This window comes from Anoplolepis gracilipes, chromosome 9 (assembly GCF_047496725.1).
Source record: "Anoplolepis gracilipes chromosome 9, ASM4749672v1, whole genome shotgun sequence".
Classification (NCBI taxonomy): domain Eukaryota; kingdom Metazoa; phylum Arthropoda; class Insecta; order Hymenoptera; family Formicidae; genus Anoplolepis; species Anoplolepis gracilipes.
This window is the reverse complement of record NC_132978.1, coordinates 4,991,072-5,015,220: the sequence shown is the minus strand read 5'-3', so window position 1 is coordinate 5,015,220 and position 24,149 is coordinate 4,991,072. Positions and strand designations below refer to the sequence as shown.

The 24,149-nt window shown below is 26.8% G+C and overlaps 2 protein-coding genes across 12 annotated transcripts in view; one reads left to right on the top strand and one right to left on the bottom strand.

Moving 5' to 3' along the window:
• The window catches only part of LOC140669711 (neuropeptide CCHamide-1 receptor-like), a 53,472-nt gene extending 32,040 nt beyond the window's left edge, over positions 1-21,432 (bottom strand). The window contains exon 1 of one of the 3 annotated variants that reach the window (XM_072899754.1): positions 21,228-21,432. The gene's annotated coding sequence lies outside the window, so the exon portion shown is untranslated. Of the gene's footprint in view, positions 1-4,207; positions 4,323-9,750; positions 9,825-21,227 lie in introns of those variants that run through there. The other 2 variants (XM_072899755.1, XM_072899753.1) reach the window with 2 other exon arrangements.
• LOC140669712 (neuropeptide CCHamide-2 receptor-like) overlaps positions 1-24,149 on the top strand; it is a 226,019-nt gene that overhangs the window by 167,438 nt on the left and 34,432 nt on the right. For 3 of the 9 annotated variants that reach the window (XM_072899764.1, XM_072899758.1, XM_072899756.1), the window contains exons 1-3: positions 23,424-23,528; positions 23,592-23,678; positions 23,965-24,029. The exons of 1 other annotated variant lie outside the window; for it this stretch is intronic. The gene's annotated coding sequence lies outside the window, so the exon portion shown is untranslated. Of the gene's footprint in view, positions 1-23,423; positions 23,679-23,964; positions 24,030-24,149 lie in introns of those variants that run through there. 5 more of the 9 variants (XM_072899765.1, XM_072899759.1, XM_072899757.1 and 2 more) reach the window with 3 other exon arrangements.

Sequence of the window (24,149 nt, the reverse complement as noted above, 5' to 3'; positions counted from 1 at the left end):
TTTGAAATTGTTATTTCTTAGAATTATAACGTTTGAAATAAATGTTTTCTATATATTTGTACTTTATCATGTTTATGGTAAAAAATATATGTTTAAATGATATTTATAAATACGTACAAAATAATATATAAATGATTATTTCTAATAAACCCTGCTTTTTTATGAATAAATTGTAACAGAATATATATAATTAAAAAAAATTATAATATATTTTAAAATTAATAAAATTTTTAAATGTTAGTTGATTAAACTAATAGTCTAAAAACATATTAATATTATATAACATAGAAAAACGTATATTCCTGCCTTTATTGAGAAATCGTTTGATCAGTGTTTTGTGTCAATCCATAGTTCACTGAACAAATATGTTTGTTTACCGACTCAGAAATAATATACTATTCAGTAGTACAAAAAATTTCAATTAACTTCACAGAAATTACCTGCAAAATTATAGAGTTAAAATTGCAGTAGGAGGGAAGTTAATGTTTTATTAATTTTTCGGCCAATATCAGTGCAATTGCATGAACGTAATAAACTGTGACACATTCTTAATTTTCTTAATTAAATTTTTTACAATTATTATTAATTGTTCCTACCTTATCAAACAAATTGAATAAATTGGAACGTAAGCTTGCTATTTAGCAACAAAATTTACTGTAAAAATTAGTTCAATTAAAATTTGATGCTAATTGTAAGCGACGGTACAAACTTCGCGAAAGTTGCAGCAGCACTGTCTACATAGCTTGTATGATTGTATATTTAGGCGCAAATCTCTGCAACAGACGCGTTGACACACGGAGCATGTTTGATCGCAGCAAAAGTAGTTCAGCAAACGTAAACTTAAAGAGCCCACATCCGACCTACATGTACGAAAACGAAATTTAAGTATCTTAATTAAAAAGTTTTTCAAATTGATTTGTATGCAGTATCTCTCTGATGCAAAAAAATTCAGTTACCCGTGTTTATCATGAGCAGCAATAAGACGTTACGAGACTGAAAATACTCAGAAATAATATACTATATACAGAAAAAACTTTTTCCATCGGAACAGTGTAGTGTCTTAATGAAAAGGTTCTATCGATAGCGCCCCTTCAATTCTTCCAATATTGGCAAAGCACATAACGTAATAGATAAATATTTAACAAAAAGAAGATGGCGATAACAATTACATTAAGATTTTACTCTCTTATAGCAGTGCAATCACATTTTTCTTTTCTCTTTGTAAAATATAAAAATTTAAAGTAAAAACAATGTGTACATATATATATATATATATATATATATATATATATATATAATAAATAATATTATAAAATTATAAATAAAATTCTATATTAAATAATAACTAAAAAAAAGTATATTTGTAATTTAAAGGAAAAACAATATATATATATATATATATATATAGACTTAGTATAATTGTACGAAAAATATTCTGATTGAAAATAACTACGTCAATTGAAATTTATGACAGGAAATATCTTCTCGAAGTTATTGTTGACTAGTATATCAACCTTTCTTTTCGTTCTTGTACAAAGTTTTTTCTTCAAACGATTCTATCCATATTTTCTATGCAGTGTACATGTTTTGTTAAAACGCACTGGTTCTTGTCTAACAAAGAATACAAACATACTGAAACTGTCATTCCAGTTATAATAAAATAGAATAGAAACAGAATTTTTCTCGTGAAAATAGCTTGCTTCTCTTTACATATTACATATGCATAAAAAACACGTTAACAATTTTCAACGATATTTCAATCGTTGAAAATCGTTCAATCAATATTTTTAACAATAACATGCTAGGATTTTGTTTGCACAGAAAACCAAGAGCAGCATCTGAATAATCATCGAATATGAAATAATGCGACCATTTTAATTAAAAATCTAATGTATAAAGTATGAATGTACGTATATGAATTATTTTACCACTTTTATGTATTTATGCATAATTTATATACATAATTACATACAAAACACACAAATATACATATATACTTATATGCATATGTTTTGTTTGTAACATAATATTTTTTAAATATTTTCAATATTAGAGCGAGAGAGAGAGAGAGAGAGAGAAGATTCTTTAATTATATAAAATTTAGAAGAAACTAAAAGAGCATTATAGAAAATAATATAAACAAGAATAATAAAATTGTAATAGATTGTGGAAAAGCGGATAATTGCAGGATTTGAATAGTTAACGATTAAATTTCATTTAACACGAGAGAAAAAGTGAATATAAGTTCATATTTGGCTGCATATAATCATATCCGAAATTTGACACGATTGCATATGCGCATATATAATCATGCCAAATTTCAGACATAATTCTACTACATATAATTACATATATGGCCAAATATATATGTATATGATTTTATATATATAATTATATACATTAGTCTATTTTTTTTTAATGTTTGTGTAGATGTCAAACACATTAATATAATATTTAAATACATTCCATTACCATACATATCAACGTTTAAGGATGTATAATATGTGTGCGCTCTTAAAAAATCGACGAATTTATTGTGCTACAAATGAGAAGATATTTTTCACAATAAAATGATTTAATCTCGTGTATTGTTAATGTTATTTTTTCACAGCGCAATTTTTAAAAGTTAAATCTTTAAATATATTTATAAGATTAAATTTTCTATATTGCTTTTTAATAGGAAGGAAGGGATTGTGCGTTTTAACAATATATGCTATATATGTCACTGAAGAAACAAATAATCTAATTTAGATACCTAGAGTGTCTTTTACTGTGTCGTATTTTTAAACATGAGATTCTCTTTGCCAAGTAATCTGACACCTCTAATAATTAATGGCAAAGAGGAAACAAGTATAAAAGTTTAGTTATATATTTATTCCACATGTATATCACATCCATATATAGTCATCCATGTGTGAATTATATGAAAATAATCTGTCCATATTGTACTGATATACAGAGCGTTTTGCGTCGCATTTTCTTTAATACGAGTTTCGAGTTAAACTTCAGTATTAAGTAGATAATTTACAATGTGATTAATATGAAAAAATAACATTAACAATACATGAGATTAAATTGTTTTATTGTGAAAAATATCTTCTCATTTGTAGCACAATAAATTCGCCGATTTTTTAAGAGCGCACACATATTATACGTCCCTTTACTCCTCTTATTCTGCAGTATCAAAATAATAGAGAATTAATTACAAAACTATTGAATATGAAAAAGATATGTAAAAAATCACGATTAATCGAATTTTGACTAAAGAAAATTTATTCTTTGAACTCATCAAACATTCATGAACGAAAGGAAGCATCGATAATTCTAGGTTATTTTGTACACATGGACCAATGTTTAAACATATTGAATTATTTATAATTATGGTTGAAATAAATAATGGAGGTATGACGCGTAAAAATCTATGCCGTGAATAATAAATATTCATAAATCGATCAAATGTGCATAATAGTGTTAATTTATATTACTAAAATTTCTATCGCGAAAATTTTAAAAAACCGTGATATAAATTAAAAAGCGACGAAATAAATATGATTAAATTTACATTTTTTATAAATATTAAAGCTGTCTTTTATTGTATTTACATAAATTCGCGAAAATAAATTTACAACAAGCTTGATTAAAAATACGAAAAGCTGAATTCATAACATATGTGTGACATATGTCTATCTTATTTCTTATATCATCTTTATTGTAATTTAATTTTTAACTTCTCTCTTTTATGTATATTTCAACTTTAAAGCTAAGACACTCGAACAAATACTACTTGTCGATTGTATTTTTTTTCTACTTCTCGTAACGTATTTACTCAAAGAACCAATTGAGTTTACCGTTGGGAAGTTCATCGGTTGAACGCGCAAAAGATTGGACGATCCGACAAACGATTTTTTTGAAAATTTTTTTTTAAAGACTTAAAGATCAAACTTGGTAGAATTTCCAATAAGTTTGACAGATGTCAGATCTGTTGACATATGAAAGATCTCTGTATGATTTTTACGTAAAATGTGATAATTTTCATTTATTTTTTTACATTTCTCTCTCTTTCTCTCTGCAACTTCTTAAAAGGAATTTAACTAAGAATAAATAAATAAATAAATATATATATATATGTGTGTGTGTGTGTGTAACGTGCGCGTGTGTATTAGATTTTTCTATAACTTTTCTTTGATATTATCCAACGCGTACTTACGAGATTAATGTTCGCGGTCGGAGCGAAAGTTGAAAATAGAACAAAAGCGGAGATAGCAACGAGATCAGAACGAGAGGAACCGCGCCGGCCCGGCACCGCGACGCTACTGGCGACGGCGTCGACGTCGCCCGCGCGAGAACGAACGCATCGTCCGCCCTGTGCGATCCACCACCACTTACCCCCCCTGATATACAGAATCAACCCTTTGTTACTATTCTCTTCTTTCCTTTCCTCTCTCTCTCTCTCTCTCTCTCTTTCTTTTTCTCTTTTCTTTACGTAAGATACAAATCAAGAAATTTTTATTCAAACTACAATATCCTATCGACTGTACCTTTGTACTCATCGAAATGCACGCAACTGCATGATTTGCAAGAATCAGTACGGATGTTGACATGGATCGATATTGGCTTACCAAGCGAATGATCGTTTATTATCGTAACGGTTTAGACTTAGAAAAGCTCCTTTGAAAAGCTAGACCTGGAATTCATTTGAAAAGCCAAGCAGCGAGAGCGATAAATCTAAATTCTTACGTTTTTGCCTTCTTCTAGCTCTCTACAAACGATCTTTATATGAGAAACATATTTAGCAATATAAATTTCATTTATGTATATCTATATCTACTTTATGTTTATATCTACTTTGTATACTTACATGAAGTAAATTTTAGATATAACTTTTGTTATAATCTCTCTCTCTCTCTCTATTATAATTTCTCGTTAAACTTTAATATGGGGCATAGAAAGACAATTATTGATTAAAAGTATATACATATGTATAAAGTTACAAGTTTGATGGAATAACGATACCGTTCCTATAACAGCTTAAATATATGTAAATTTTTACAAAAACTTCTATTTGACAAGAAGATTATTAACAATAAGTGCAGAATATTCCTGTTTCAGTGCCTGAAGCTTCCTGTTTTTTTTTTTAAATTTATATTTTGAAATGCTTGATTGGTTCTCTTGGATCTATAATTAGCAAAGGATCATTACAAGTTTTAATACATCAATCTACTCAAAGCAACAACTAAATTAATTCTATGGCTGAAAGCACAAATGTTCAATAATGATATTCAAATAATCTTTCAGCAAAAAGCGTCGTTATTATGCGCGTCAACAAAGCGTTATAATGAATATTACATCTATCGTGCTCAATGAAAGGATTATTATAATGCTCAATCATAGAGGCAAGTTGGTCAAAGAACATTAATGAATGTACATACTTGATTAATTATTAGCTTTAATTAAGCCTATTAAATAAGTAATCTATACAACTTGTGTAATTATAATACATTAATTTGTTAATAATTACTGTATGGATATAATTTATAATTGATAATTTATTGATACAACTACATTAATTGAAAATAATATATAAAGTAAAGATGTACAAATGCTACGTATAATCGTTTTAAATTTCTTTGATACAAATTGATACACGTATAATTTTTGTTTCATTTATTACTGATGTAATATACATATAATAGTCTCTCTAGTCTGCTAGCAATTACAGTTATAATGAATATTACATCTACGGCATTCAATTAAAAGATTATAATACTCAATTATAGAGGCAAGTCAAAGGACATTAATAAATATATATATATTTGTGTATGATTTATTATTATTATTAGTTTCAATTAAACTTATTAAATAAGTAAACTTATATAATTATATTTATTTATAAATTACTGTTGTATTGATACAGCAATTAATTTATAGATAATTTATTGATAATTACGCTAATTGAAAATATTTTAAAGTAAACTGTGTACAAATGCTACATATCGTCGTCTGAATTTCTTCAAATACAAATAGACAGGTATATAATTTTGATTTTGTTTATTACTGAAATAATTATATATATAATAATTAAATAACAATCTCTAAATTTCTAATAATAATATATTTTTATATATATATTACACTACCTACGATAATAGCATTCTAATAATGTATTATGTCTAGCCTACACTCTCTTATAATCAAGCTGCTACAATATTCCGTATTCTAGATTATTTTAGGATCAATATATTACAATGACTAATTAATTAACGTAGCACGCTTAGAGATGTTGCACTTAATTGAAAGTCTATTGTGGACCAAAGTCGCTTAAGTGGAATTTCCATAGAGTCAATACATTTAAACGTTATAACACGATATGAATAACATGCATATTCATGTACTCTAAGGATAAGGACAATATGCTTGTAATGAAATGTAGTGTGTGAGCAAGTTCTTTTATAAAGCTACATATGTAACTCAAAAGCCAAATTAATTCAGAGATAATATGAAAAGTCAAAAGCTATTTTTTTATAATGATAATTTATTTTGCGATAAAGAGTTTAATCAAATTAACTCTTCTTTTTAATTACTATAATTTTTAAGAAAACACGTATTTCTCGAGGCAATATTTTAATTATGTTCTTCATATATTGGAAAGATAAATCGCGTTGTGTTGAATCGTCGGAAAGAGAAGATTTATATTTCAGTGGTATTACGTTTTTCCTTCTCCATAAAAACGTATTTCCGTTTTATAAAATCTTTCTGCGCTTTCACACAATTTCTCATATTACAAATATGGTGCAAAATAATTTATTTTCGCTATGATTTCCAATGACAGTATTTCGAGTCATTTATATAATGTTATATCTGGAAAAACATGTCCGAAAACTTGCACTCTAGGTATTATGCGGAACGGAATATTTTAAATGTTTTAGTTTGTGTCGCTTTTTTCATCCACTTGATATACATTACTACGTTAAATATATGCGAAGAAGAGTTAAAGGATTGTAGTTTTATGTTAACTTATGCGTTTCACTTGCGAGACAGAGTGTAATTGAAATTTGTGGGAAATATGAAAAGTTTGAATACAGAATATTTTCAATTTGTACATAAGGTGTTAAATTTTTGAAGTAACATTTGTGGTTTTATCGATAAACTTATTTATCTTTTCCTATACACATATACGTTCTTATTTATACTTATTAAAGACTTTATCATATATATATTATTGTATTAAAAACTCTCCAATATCTCTCAATACAAGATATATATCTTGCAAAATTTAAAGTTAAAATAACTTTTAAACTAATTTTGAAGCATAATTTTATAATAGTTTTTTTGTAGGAGGAAGAAAATTGTATCCAATTAGTGCACCTAAAATATGGGCTTGCATTAAAAAAGAAAAAAAATTCAATCGCATTTTATAGTGGTATTCATGTACAAAAATGCGTAAAAGTAATACAAGAATTTATGTTTTTAAAACTATTTTTACTTACATTTCTTATCTTATTCAATCATTTTAAAAGTAATATAATTCCGTCCAATTTCTTAGAACATTCTGTATATACATAAATTGAGAAACTCGAGCAGTTTGATTTCAACTTTACAATGTAACACAGCAAGTAAATAATGTACATAATTTATTCACGCATGGCAACACAAAAGTCTCAAATACTAGTTATTTGTAAAGCACATATATATATAATATATAAATAATAATAATTTTATACACGTTACATTGTTTATTAGTAATAACATGAACAAAAAATATTTAATTGCGAGAACATTTTTACTGAAAACAAAATATTTTTTTTACATTTTTTTATTAATTAATTAATTCTTACCTCACGTTATAGATTAGGTTTATTAAATAAATATATACAATGGCTCTTTAAATTTCATATTTCTTAACTATTTATATTGTAGGTAGGAAAATATAAGATTTAATGTCAGTAAATTAAGTTTTATTTTCTTAAAAGATGACATTTAAAAACTTTCTTCAGAAACATTGCCATTAAACAGTAGTGAATATTCACTTTTAAAATTTTACTTTAAAAATTATGCTTATTTGCTTTTAAAAATTTTACGTAAAATTCTACATAGATAAAGAAATTTTTTTGCGAATTCCTTATTATAATATCCGCGTCAATCAATTTAATACTTAATTACTTACTACGTTGAGAAATTATTATTTATTTAGCATATCTTGTTAATTATATTTGTAATTATTTGTATAGTATATAATCAGACTTTATTAATCAGTTTTTTAGCTTTACATGTTTGACGTTTTAATATAAACTTTTGAAATTAATTTTATATTTGTAAATTTATAATGCAATATAATAATAATACAATGATATATTACATTCTTTTTTACACAGAATTATTAAAATTTTTTTTAAATTATAAAAAACTGTTTTATATAATCAAATTGGCCTATATGTGATTACAAATATTTTATATATTCATTTCAGTTTCGATTTTATTAAATCCTGGTTTTCGAAATTCTTAGCGTATATAATATATGAGATGAAAAATGATAGCTGTCAATGAAATGGTAATTGTCACAAGAGAATAGAGTCTTAAAGTTGTCAAACGATCCCTAAAAGATAACACTCCTGAAAAACACAATATGTTACAAATGCGACCGATATTCTATAATATTGAGTTTCTTCTGTTTCTGTTGACATCGATAGAGTGAGGAACAACCCTCAATATAGTAATATATGTATACCCATAATCTATTTTATATTAAAACATGGATTATCTCTTCAGTATCATAAAAAATCATACATACATTTTCATTAAGAAATCTCATCGGAATTGTCGCTAAGAGAATTACATTACAAATCATTCCACTTTATTTCTCTTGCCAATCTCGACAGAATATAACCCCACATCCTAAATTCACATGAAATACAATGTTAGATGGAAAAAGACACACTAAGAAATGAGAAAATATACAATGCCAGGAGATAAGGAATCGTAAATAATTAAAAGCATAGTATATTAAGGACGAGAATTATTTAAAGAGATTTAGAACGTCTTATTTAGAGTGACTCAAACATACATTAAAAAAAGATATGTAAACATCACAATTTGTTTATTTATATATCTTTCTTTCTTCTTTGAGTAAATAAAAGAAGAAAAAATTTTTTGCAAAAATTTATTCTTTAGACTAAACGTTGAAATATAAGAAAGATTGCGAAAGACTAGCAAACTTAAATGTTTATGAAATATAAATTACCTAAAATAAAATTACAATTCCTTCAAAAAGTTACAAAATCGACTTTTTCGTTTAGAATCATGATTCACGAAGGGATATTTCACAGGATATTTCTCATCTTTAAAATTATCCGCATGCAACTGCTCATTTAGCCTATTATTAAAGCCTAAAAATTAAATGCTATGCGATAGAAGTTAAAATATACATGTCGCATATTTCTATTATATTCTTTATAAGTCGATAATGCGGTTTTATGACCCAACAATCTCACAGTACGTTCGTGCCTTTGGATAAGTTTAATCAGCGATAATGATATTAGCTTTCATATAAACGTAAATGGAAGCCAAAGTACCGCTTGGAACTTTCGGTTATAGCAATTTCGATAGTAGAATATTTTATATGGAAAATTTAAAAATCGCAAAAAAGTCTAATTAAATATTTACCCAGAACAATTTAAATTGAATTCGGAAAGACTTGCTTTTTTTATATTATCTACTTTTCTTCAAAAGCGAAGGAAAAAGATCTCTCTCTACCTTAACTTATATATATCCTCATTCGGTTCTTTTTCGGACTATTTATATCCGAGCTCCTATATTTCATTCCAATTTGCTGAAGGTACAATTGTGAAAAAAGTCCGCTCCCAATTAGATTTTATGTTGCATTTTTTATGTTTACTTTATTCCCACTCACTCTTACAACACAAAAGTATTTATATAATGCGTACGTTATTAAAATATATTCCCTTTAATCACTGTAATATTGTAAACTGAGAAGCACCACCGAGTATACCGTTCGATTAAGTATTCTGATAAAACTGCGCTCATTATCCTCGGGCGTTCTTATCTGAAAGCAAATGTACACGTGGATTCGCTACTGCACATAATCCGTCATGTTAATCGCTTTACGTTTCGAGATTAACGTACATTTAAAAAAAAAAACAGAAAAATATGTACGAAACTCTGTGATTCAAAAAGTGTTTTATCACTAAAATAGATATGGCATTTAATAAAAGTTTTCAGTGTGAGAAAACGTTTATTCAGAATAACAAATTTAATCATGAAACATAAATAATTACTCGGTTGATAAATAAAAATAAATAGAATCTATTTCTTCATTTCTCTTGACGTAAACCTAAAAATAATCTAGAGAGAAAAGCAGAAGATAGAGTCACAGAGATCAAATCTTAAATAAACATTTTGTTAGAGAATTTAATCTAATTTCGTTATTTATCTATTTTTGAATATTTATTTAATTAAAGCAATAACTTAAATTTGTTTTTTTTTATATTAACTAAAATCTATAAATTATATTAGAAATATGTAAATATCTAAAAATATAAGATAAATTTGATGTTAAGAAAAAAGATAAAAAAAAGAAATTAGAACATTAGTATACATATTTTCACTTTCTTGCTTTATTCATGTTTCTTGTGTTTTTAATAGTTTTGTTTATTCTCATTGTTAATTATTATATTATACTATGACCTATGACGAGTGACGTATACATATAATGCATCTGTTCTTCACGTCCATTGTATGTAATAATAAGTTCATTAATGAGAAACATGGTATGTGTGGATATACAGGGTACTTAATAACTTTGTACCATACTTTGATAGTATATTTTAGAAGTAAAATCCTCTAGAGCCAAAAACTCCCTACACAAAACTATTGAGCCTACAATAGTTTTCAAATTATAATCAAAGTACAAGTATATATACACATATATGCATATATACATATGTATATATTGAATAAATTTTAATAGTAAAAAATGATAAAATGTTTATAAAATTTTATATCAATCGTGTATCATATGTAGAGCAAGAAACATTTGAATTTATCGGATGACATTCTGCACAAATTCTTCTAAGCCGGCTGCGTCCCAATCATCGATCGTGCCTGTCCAATTATTTTCACAGTAGATAAAGTAGTGGTTAAGTTACTGACAAAAATCTCTTATTAGTTCTTTAATAAAACATTGTTAATAATTAAGATATAATTTTATTTTGACATTATTTTAGCAAATATTAAAATTCGCAAACAAAAAAATTTTTTTCGTAAACGTCTCTGTGATGTTTTAATTAAGCTTATAAAGTTTCCATTGTTTTTTAAATAGTAACATTGTGTGTCAAATCGCGAACATTTAACGTAATATTTATATTTAATATAATATTTATTTTTCTATTATTTAATTATATCAGTTAGTAATTAATAGAAATAAAATTACTGTTTGTTCCTTTCTTACAATAGTTTAAGTAATATTCTATAGGTGGTAACATTATGAACTGAGTTTTCAAAGATTCATTATAACAATAATTTTCTTCTTAATCGCAAAAAAATTTTGAATCTATTAATTCAGATAATAAATACAAAGCTGTATATTTTATTCATATTCTATATGATCATTTAGAAATTGATTTCTGCAAAAAAGATTTTTTTATATGTGCATATAAAGCATGCATAATAGATCTAATTTCGATTAACCAGTATGCGAATGCAATTCCAAGATATCAAATTTGTGTATTCGATGTTCTCATCATCAAATTCCTGCATTTCAGATAATAACAACGTTAGTCCAATTATTCATTCACAATCAGTATTAAATTCGATAAGCGTTCATATGCTTTATATTTTTAAATATTAATTGAATAAAAAATTTTGCAAACATATACACTTTAACCATTAGAGCGTGTAGCTATTACATAATAGCCATTACAAAATTGTTTTAAAATTATTTAAAAATTTTATAATTTTAAATTTTAAATATAAACTGAGTTTCGTTTAAAAACTCATGCTGACATGACGTGTCTCCTTGTTTGTGTTCATCTCAAAATTAATAACCATTGTTTTTAACTAAGTGACATATTTAATTATTCCATCATTAAGTTCTACCTTTAAACATGTCCCATTAGATTTTTTCTTCTCTTTCTTAATTTACGTTTACACTTGAAAAGGACCACAACCATATGGTCGAAACGTCGTGTAAATAAATTGAATAATTTTGGCTAGTCAGGTCGTTTTTAATTAACCCGTTGTTTATAATTAAATACTAGCGACTTTAATAACTTATAATTTTAAATTTTAAATAATTTATTGACTTTAAAAAAAAATTAAATATCAAACTTTTTAAGAATTTCACGTTTCATTATCCTTCTGTTTTCACATTTGCGCGACATTTAATTACGGGAATACACGAATGAGATACTAAAGAGATAGTTAAATAGAGGATAGTGGTGGTTTCTCACTGCGTTCATATATACTTTTATGGGTGTCGTTTGTAACTTAAATGGCGTGAATATCACATTGTAAAGACTTCATTACATCGTTAAGTAAAATGCAGAGCCACAACTTTTGTCAGAACAAATTACGTCGCTTTATGCATTTATATAAATTTTATTACGTGTCTTCAATGTGACAATAAACGATAATTTTTCAAAAGTCGGGCGTGCGACGTAATAATATGTCGTGCAAACTCCTACGTTTATGTAAAACTTGATAAACTGTCCTCGTGGCGCGCTTGATCATAAATCGCAGATGGAAGGATCAGAAAAAAATGAGTTTTATAATGAAACGATATATATCAGAGGATTATATATTTTTTCATCGGATAAACACTAATCTTGTTATAATTTGAAATAACTTTTTTACATGTTTTGTGATGCAACTTTACATATCATTTATTATTAAAATAATATACAAAAATAGAATGTAGAAGATACCAGTACTATACATATATTAATTAATTTTGTATCTAAATTATATAATATTAATTAAATTACATTAAAATACATTAACATTAACTTTTAGATTGATACTACAATATCTCGATTTTCAAATTTCCATTACGAAAGAAGCACAGTTTTTATTTGGGATACGGTGATAATCAACTCGATAAAATGTGTATTAAAATCTGACATGTCTAAGGATTAATTATAATTAATATTATATAATTTTAATTATATTATAATTATTATTATGTAATTGACATTAATAGAAAAATTCCAACAGTTAAAAATTATATGATCCGATCATATTTATCAGTACTTTTTAATTACTAAATATATTTTTATATTTCACATCTTTCATTTTCTGAACACTGAGATTACCGTCAAAGAAGAACACAGTCAACAAATCGAAAACGGTAGTCAAATTGTAGTGCATCCAAGTATTTAAGTGCTCTTTCATGGACTGGACGGAACTACGGGTTGCCGGAAGTAAATGTCAGCCAAGTGCGCGATCCTTTGATTGTGTACCGTGTAAAATTGCTTGCGCTTTGGATGATGTCTATTTATACTCCATTTTCATACGATCCTTCATACAACTAGTTCCTCTCGATGCGCCCGAGGATACATGTCTATTTCATTCTTTTCTAAGGCTCTTTTGGCCACGTATTATCCATTTCGCTTTGAAATTTCCGAACACCAGGATAGCAAAATGATTGTAGTCTCCGCATTACATTACATTCTGTACAATTTACAAAATGAGACAAAAAACTATACTTGACAAACTCTTAAGATTTTTAAATCAATCATTAAATAACGTTTAAATTAATCTTCTTTCAAACATACATATAGACTTGATAATTTTTTTACTATTACTATATTACTTTTTATATTATCTCATACATTCACGCTATTTAAAAATTTTATCTATTTTATATTATACACACACAAAACTGTTATATTTTTTATTATTATATACAAATGACATTATCTGTCGTAATGTTATGTTATTAACTGCAGCTTTATTCAAAACGCGTTGCGCAACTCTTTAGCGAGTCTCTTTAGAGAGTCATTAGATATTTAATACGGTTTTTCTCATAAATTAACTTTTAATGAAGTTCTATGGAAATAAAATGTGAATTAAGCTACATTGATAAACCATTATTTTTATTTTATTTTCTTTAAAATTGCAAATACACAACGTCAAAAGCGGGAGAGTAAACACTTTCTTATCAATTACAAAACTTTTTTGCTTTTAGAGTCAGTTCTAAAATATATTTGTTGTTGCTAATTACAGAATTACTATTTTATAGACATCTTGTACACATCTGTTTGATAGAGAAAAAAAGAAAAGGAAGAGAATAAGTCGGATATTATATTTGTTATTCAATGTTAAATTAATATAAATTACGCAATTAAATTAAATACTTTGTCAATATGGATGTGCACTTCATTGAAAAACAATGCATTCGACAATTTGTTTTGCAAATTGTTTGCCATTGTTATTTGAATAGTTAACAACATCAGCTCTCCTGAAACTTTAAAGCTTGTTTCTATAAATTTCATTTAACGGACGAGCACGATTCGATCAAGCCTTCGTCGAGACGATACCTTGAAATTTTCTCTCTACAAAATATTAGTGACAGTATTCTCCTAGCAGAAAACCATTAATATTATCACATTTATTAAAATTTACGTAATATGATGTATTTCCAGATAATGGCAAAGAATATTTAGAAAACAAAAATTTTGCATTTGTTTTAATGATATAACATATTCTCTCATTGTCAGTCTTTTCATGCGATTGTGTAATAAAATTATAATCTGAGAAAAGCGAGCAATATATATTTATATTTATATATTACATATTTTCTATTACAGAATGCACATTGTGCACATATACTTTTTATTCTCTTTCAAAACGTAGATAATCTATAGAATTTAATTCTAGAAAATATTTTCGATCAAAATTGTTAGTGGAAAATCCCATTGAGAGAATCATCCTAAATTCTCGATTTTCGATAAGTCATTGAGATAATTATGTTATATAAATTCTCGATAAATGCTCACTTTAAAATTGTATTATAGAGAATGGTTTTTAACATCGAAAGAAATCCTAAATAGATATGTGTAGCTTTATGGCTGAATTGGAATTAGTTTTTTTGTGTGTGAAAATATTGATCACGTGCAAGTTGTTTATCCCAAAGTTTTTAATGTTTAACATTAAAATTATATGTTATTGATAAAATCTAGAATGAGATTGTTTACAAACTAAAAATTGATTAAAAATTATTTAAATTGTAAGAAATTTAATTAATTCTTAATTAACTAAATCTTTTAATTTTTATTAATATTTTGAAAAGCATGAAAAACTTGTTTTTGTTTTTATTTTATATCTTTATCGAGAAAATTCTGACACCATCTTTTCGAGGGTTTTATATCTGAAAAAGAGATTTTACACATGTAACGACTATTATTTAGGCGAAATATTTTGCAACGTTGATCGAATAAAATTTAAAAATTTTAAATCCAAATATAAAACTTGAAAGTTTAATACACAATATCTTTGTCAGATTCACATGACATACTTTAAGTCGACTTATTTTCGAGTTAAATTTTAAGACTAGAATATTACAAAACGTGCGCTACACGCGCGCTATTTATTTCCGTGCACTATCTATTATTTAATAAATTAAAATTAAAAAATCTAAAAAAATTTTATTTGCAAAATATGAAAATTTTGTGTAAAAGATGATAATATTAAATTAATTTATATAAATAGTTTTTTTATTAAACTAGGATAAATTATTTAAATAAATATTAAAACTTTAGAACTCCATAATATAATAATATAATGTTGATAATCATCGAATTAATTTGAAATATAAAAAGAAACACAGAAAATATTCAGTTTAAATTTATATTACAAAATGTTAAGTATTTTCGGGCGGTCACAAATTAATTATCACACGGTATTTGTTTATTGTTTTTTTTTTGTTACCATATTATTATTAAATTACGCGGTTATCTTGTTATCATTCAAACAACTTGCGACTCGAGAAGGTGGTAGTGCCAGATGCTTTGTATATTGTTAAAGTTGAAATGCGATCGTAACAATTATCGGAAAATAACTTGCTATAATCATTATCGATTTTTCGACAGTTTAAATACCATTTGCAATGAACCATTGCGAACAACCATTTGAGAACGCTCAATAAAACAATTGAATCATAGAATCGAGTATATAATACAATGTATAATGAAAGGTTCGGTCATATATTAATTGTTTAAAAAATAATTATAATCTATAATTTAAAGTATTTCTATAATTTAATATTCCGCGTATATATATATTATAGTACATAAAATATTTTAGCAATAAATTAATAATTGACATATACATAGTACTCTAATGTTTACATGCTTAGGATCTGTTATTTTTCGCGCGACAGTAGGACAACGAGTAGGAGAATAAAGTTGCAAGTCAAATTCTTTTTCTAAATATCATCGTGACAATCAAAAAATATCGGGAAATAATTTGATATAAAATTGATTAATAAGTAATTAACTTTTATAAATAATATGTAACTATATATATACATATATGTATTGCGATGATAGATTTCAAAACACGCGCGCGTATTTCGCATAATTTATTCATTTAATTAAATATAATTAAAGTAAAAGGAATCAAAATTATAGATTATTATAAATTTCTTACGATGTGATCCTTACGAGTAATAATTATTTCTCTAGCTATTCTTAAAATCAAGTATATTTTTCATCCAAAGCTTTATCCTTCGGCTTTTCGACAATCAAAATATAATTCGGATTAAGAATGCGCCGCGAAACAATTAAATCGTAGGATTGAGTAATAAGCATAATGAAAGCCGTGATACATTAATCATACAATAATGACACGTTTAGTCAATAATTTATCTATAATTTAAAATACTTGTATAATTTAATATTCCGCGTATATATATATGTCATAATACATAAAATATTTTAGCAACAATAACATATTATTCGATTAATTATGCAAGTGCAGTATTAAATATCTGTTTAAAGGCCAAAAAAATAATTACGTATGTATGAGCATATAATCTCGCTTTGTTTATTTGTAAGAATGTTTAGAAATGTTAAATATTAAAAAAGATATAGAATATTCTTTCAGGAGAGGAAACCTTTAAAACTTTGCAATCTCTTTCCTACGTCTTTGTTACTTTTATCAACAAAAAGATAATCAGAAAATAACTACTGAAATAAGTACTAGAACAGCATACATAGGCAAGCACATATAAAAGAAGACAAAGGTCCATATGCAGAACGCGCTTTTATCGATAAATGCGCGCATTTATGTCTAAAATTCTATAGTATACGTAACATGAACTAAATATGCGCTTTTATTGATAAAAGCGCGTCCTGAATAGTGGATCAAAGAATCTCTTATTTTTTAAACTCGGGAAATGTATGGAAATACTCTTTAGTAAATGTATTGTAACTGTGTGGGGAAATGATTCAAGACTAAAAAGCTCGGAAAAAATATTAATAGAATAAAATTAAAATATCCAAGAAAAAGACATTCTATTATGAGAAAATAAATGTAAAATTACGGACTAACGGCCGCGAATTTTAATCTAATTATTATGATTGCATATAACGAGACATTGTATAAGACTTGTAATTTTTGTTTAATTTTTAAGAAAATAAAAGATATATATGTATATATATATTTTTTTTAGAAGAATAAAGAAAGCGTTTTAGGTTTTCCAGAACAAGAAAATTCGAGAATCCTGTAAATTAATGGTTTGTAGAAAACGCGATATCAAACAAATTAACTCAATTATATAAGCCGTTTAGCATAAAAAAGTGTGCGGGTGTACATAGAAAATATTTTAACTCGCTATTTTCTCATATAAAGAAGATTATATAAACGATCGAGAACAGTAATACACATACCATGTCAGTTTATCCTGCAAAATCTTATTAACATAGCTGCCTAAAGAATTTAAAAAAAATATATAGAGAAAAATTCTGTACGATAAAATCCTTATTTGATGTGTACGATGCAAAGTTTAATCCGCGCGATTTATTCCGGATTTCATAATTTCGTCAACTTTTCTTTAGCGTTGAAATGCCGCTTCGAGCTTACAAAACGTTTACATAAATAAGAAAACCTTTAGTAAAAATAGAGAAAATTCAAGGGAGTATTCTGCTGAACATTATATATAGTAATATATACAAATTCAATAATCTTCTTTTAGGCAATAATTAACGTAAAAGTTCTTATAATGTAAGAACAAATAACTTTAAATTGGCAGTTAGAGCCACGTGCAACGAGATAATAAGCACAACAAGAAAAAACTTGTTAATACAAATAAAATTTAAAATTATTTAATTTTACTTGTGAGAGAACGTGACAGAATAAACAAAAAATTCTCGTGATTATTGAAAAAAACATAAAGAATTGGAATTGAAATACTTAGTCTGACTAAATACTTTGTGTTATTTTGGAAGTTCCTAATAGGATAACATATATATATATATATTTATATATTTATATATATATATATATATATATATTCTCGCAAATGTTTACCTTTAAGCGTGAATCAACGCGTAAACTTGACACTGAATACAACCTTCTTATCTAATTCCATAATTTCGTTTCTTACAACGTCCTTAATGGAAATCAATTTAAATTCTTTTAATTATAATAAAGATTGTGGATCTATTTGTGACCTTAAAAATAAATCATTTATTAACCTCACATCGACATGTAGGAGCGCATGATAGCATTTTGCGTTGGTGCAAAACTTCCTGTAATTTCACGTCCTTTCTGTAAGCGTATATGTATATATTATAAATGCATTCTGAATACATATAACATTTCACGTTTCGATTTCGCGTGTGATATCGATAGGAAGATTCACCACTCTTTGTGTCAATGTAAGAGCTCATATTAATAAACAGGATATAATTAGTACTTTGACGTATGTATTGAATATTATGATTATTATACGTTGTAAGCGATTTATATTATGTTTGTATATTTATAAATAATTTATATATTTCTTAGATAATCTTTGGTCATGATGTTCTATTGAAGATAGCCCGAAGTGCACCGAAATGTATAAACGTCCCAAGTAGCACATGTTCGTTTCATAACGTTTTCTAAACGTATCTTTTCGTATTAGATACGTTTAGAAAACGTTTATAAAACGAACAGTGCTACCTGGGGTATAAACATAATGACATTAATAGTTTTAAATTTTATTTAAATAAATTTAAATAATTTTAAATTTTTATTTATATTAACAAGTTTTCTTCTTCTTGCATTTATTATCATTGCACGTGGCTTTTAATTGCTCGGTCAATTCAAAGTTATTTTTTCTTTTAATCTTTCTTACACTTTTCTGTTGATAATGAATAATTAAATGTAGTCAAATAAATATTACTTCTTTTACAGAAGACCGTCGTGCATTATATTGTACTGTTTATTGGTAAATGTAAATGTTTTATAGAAAGCTTCTTTTTTTACTAATGCAATGTGTTACATGTAATTTTTAAATTATTTATTATATAATAAAAATTTTTATTATAGAATAATACATTTTAATTAATGGTTTATGACGCTGCGTTTATGTGAAAAACATGCAGATGAGCTTGATGAATATAGAATTAAGTCCTCGAAGCTAGTGAAAATTTAATAGCGCATTTAATTACAAATTAAAAAATTTAATAGCATACTTATTTATTAATTTCAGAATTAAAGCGGATTATATTACAGATATGCACAAATCGATAATAACATTTAATTCGCCAGCCAATTTTTGAACAAATGTTATCCATTTAGATATTGAAGAGAGAATCATAATTTAAACTGCCTTTTATTGGAAAATTTAAATTCGTTGCCTTTTAACTTTTCGCACGTAATAAATCTGAGGTGAAACAGTGTAGTTAATGCATACTGCGTTCTCCATCCTTTCGCGGCGTTTTACTTGCTTTGACTGCAAGGTCTCGCAAGTTGAGTAAATAGTACATTACGGTTTGTTTCATGTTTGTACGATACATGCCAGCATTTGCATGTTCTCGCTAAATAACAGCTCTTCGAGAAAATATAACATGTTTCCTGTGAAATGTTCATATTACTTTTTCGAAATTAACTGTTTATGAAAATTATATGGAAAGCTCTTTCCCACCTCTCGTGCTGTAAAATATTCGACTAATATATGCTTCAAATAATTGATTTAAATAAATATACGAAAGTTTTGTAAATTATCTATTACACGAACAAATGAATTTTGCTGACATGGGAAAAAAAATTCGTTGTAGTAGAAGCTTTCCATTTATCATATTTGTCCCATTATTTTCTGATATCAAACTGAATATGCACGAGCAGCATATTCTTAAAGATTCTTATAGATTACATGTTGTTACTGAAGTGTATACAGAGTATGCACACATTACGAATCGCAAGATAATATATCGCTCAAGCATCGCTTATGCCATGATGTCCTAAAATGTCCTATTTGTCTTATGCTCGATCAAACGAACCTAACGATCTGCAAATAATCCAGCAAAATTGTATTACTTCTTATCTCAAATACTTCAGTTGTCGCGTTGTTTTTCAAACAAAAATTATCGCAACCTGTTTTTTTTATAGCCATCAATTTTGGAAGACGGAAACAGAAATAATTCCAATTTTTTTTTTCTTATAATTAATCGGTTTTATAAATATGCTTCACAAAACAAGTACATTTCGACATTCTGAATAAAATTACAGCGATATGATAATTTACAAAACGCGTGGTTTGTAGCAATTCCGAGATATATGTTATGAGCAAATAATGATATATGTGAGTCAATAATTAGATTTGTATATATCATGGAAAAATGCACACGATGGCAAAATATGATCCAATTAAAATGGCGATACAAATGTATTACAACATAGAGCGCGAGATTTTCTAAATTTGTTAGATGATATTGTCGCACAACAGAAGACAGAAAATCGATTCAATTCACCAAGACCTATGAGGTTTTAAATCCAAATCCGACTTTAACAAAATTACCTCAATCAAAATCTGTATTTTTAAAGCTACCTATTATTTTTTAATTTTTACGGAAAGTTAGGAACAATCAATTATATATAAACTCTATTATTTTTCAATCTCGTGTATTAAAATTCTTTTTGTCAAAAAAATTAATCAATACAGTTAAAAATCAAATAGAAAAAGATTATAAAAAAAGATTATAAAAAAATCATTCTTAAAAACTTACCCGCGCATCATTTACCTTCCTTTGCCACGTCTTTTTTGCTCTTCGTTTCCACTAATACTTCAACGTATAATCAATCAAAGAAATTCAATCAAGGGGATGTCGAATCGAATCCGCAAGAATCGAAACATTCGCGATAAAGCATTCGCGATAAACATCAACAAGAGCTTGTCGCAAAATGGAACAATGAGAAAGATAATGGATTTTGACACTCTGTACTCGAAAATCAGAACAAGACTGAAAGAAGGAGACAAGCGATGATTCTGAGAAAGTGCAAACGCATACGCGACTGGATGTAGGTACGACTTTGGCTCGTTAGCTATTTCACTTACCGTGGGAATTCTAATTGCAATCCAAGTAGATTCGCGCAAACGGAACGCCAAATGACCAAGAACATTTAGTTTAGTAGCAGTTGATCGTTTCTAGAACATTTCCTTCGAAGTCTCTCCACAGAAAAGATACCTAGAAATTAACATCGAGATAGCACAGAAATCGAAATTGGACAAATAATTTATTATTAATGACGCACATAATTCATTTGGCAAACTCAATGAGATGAGGAGACGCTTCAGGACACATAAAATTTATATTTCTACCTCTGTAGATTATTAAGTACAAGTAGATTAATTGATAATACATATGTTATCTGTCAAAAAATTCTTAAAGAACTTTCCTCTTTCGTCTTAATTCTGAGATGTCTAATAAATTATTTTAACTGTTTACATGTGATAAAAATATTTCAAATAAATCCTAAATTATAGAATATTTCTTATTTTTGAGAATCAGTACATAATTGTATATATAGCATCCTAAATATATATAATTATATAACATCTTATTTATAAATGTCATTTGTTGAAAATGTCAATAATTAATATATTGACAAATATCACTGTTTAAAGTAATGACATTTGTGAAAATATCACTAATTAAAATAATGATAAGGTTTCATCAAAGATCAGTGAGCGTTTTCACTGATTTACTCCTCCATCTAATATATTTTACTTATTATAGCAATAAGGTTAATTGAAAAATCAACTAACTACTAATTGAGTTTTCTTTGTAAAATTTTACTGCAATATTATGCTTATAACTGAAACCATTGTTTATCAGTGATAATAACAATGATTGTATGTAAGAGAGTACGATGACCAAGATATGATTGATAAATACACATGATAATATGTGTTCGCATTTACTGTCAGTTTGAATAGGCAAATTTAATGTATATTTGACAAGCGCGTATCAAACAACAGATTGCAAACGCTGGATTACAAACGTGGGATTTCGAAATCAAATCAAAATTTCCGTATAATGCACATTGCAACTCTCTGATATGTGTACCAAAGAAACATTAACCGAGAAATTAAAATTTTATTATTAATTTTATTATAATATTATAAATATTAATATTAATAAAATTTTTCAAAAATATTTCTGAGCAAGTAAAATGTATCATATCATATGTTACATATCATAGAGAAATTAAAAATATTAATATATATTAATATAAAATTTATAATAATATTTCCAGACAAAGAAAATATAAATTAATAATTTTTTATATTAACAGATACACGTTTTCAACTATTTTAATCTTGATACATATTGTTGAAGATACTCTTAATAGCTCATGTTTTAATCGGTAGTTTTGTATAATTTTTTTAACATATATATAAAGTTAAAGTCTATCGGAGATGTATCTGTTAATGTAAATAATTACCGAAAACATTTTTTTTTACTTTTAAACAAATAAAATTGTTTTATATAAAACTGTCTTCTCTCTTTTCAGAGGTTTTTCTTTCATATCTATTTATACATTTTTTAATTGTATACTAAAAAAAAGCTTTTGTAAATCTCTGTTGAAGCAGTAGTAGTAAAGCCCTTTACCTACCTATGTAAATCCGCTTTTGCTTAACATCTCATTTTTGTACATGATTCGACTGTAATCGCGCTAATCAAAAGGCTGACGTTATCGAGCGATGTACAGTTTAGCAATTGTTTTGCGCGGTGAACATTTTTCGCTCATTATTTTTCCCGTAAAGTGTGATTCGTGCACCTGAAAGTATGATGGAGCGAGACAAACGGTAAGATGAAGGGAGAGAGAGATGGGAGCACTTGGGTTGCAATGTTTTGCGACTGCGTCGAACGGACGTGGATCCTCCGTGAATCCGAGATTCCCTTCAGTTTATGCTGCGCAACCGATCTGCCGAATTGGCACCCCGTTGCTGTATATTATAAAAGATCCGGAATATATAAAAATCCGTAACATACCTCCCTTTGGTGGTGCAAAACTTAATAATAGTGCGTATTATTAATATTTATCGGTAGTTTTTTTTTTAACATTGAGACACACGTTCTTTGCAGATAAATAAGATATTTCCGATCTCTGAAATTGAAATTAACATATCTATCGAACGTGCAGAATTTCTCTGGGAAGAATCAATTGTTAAGGTATTAAATATTATAATATGAATCGGCTTTTATGAAAATTTATGGTGATCATGCATTCTTTTTATTCTGCATGTAATCAAATAATAGTTCTTATATTTTTTAATTTGTTTCCATCTATTTGATTAATTATATTTATAATCATGATTTTCGGTACAAACAAGTGAGATAACTGAAAGTAAAGAATAAATGTCGCATAAGATAAATGTATATTAAACGTTAATGTATATTAAACGTAACGTAGCTAACAAAATAGTGTTCTAGTAACAACCTTCAAAACTCAATTTAGTTTCATCTCAAGAAAACGCACCAGTTTGTAAAACACGAGTGAGGAAAGAGAGCGCTTATCATCAGGTAAGCGCTTTTAGAAAATTACCTTTTGTTCTCAAATGTCTCGGGCAATGATAAGACTGAGGAATAAGTTTAATGAGAAAAACGGAAGTTCTTAAAGATAAAATTTTGATTTTGTTTAAA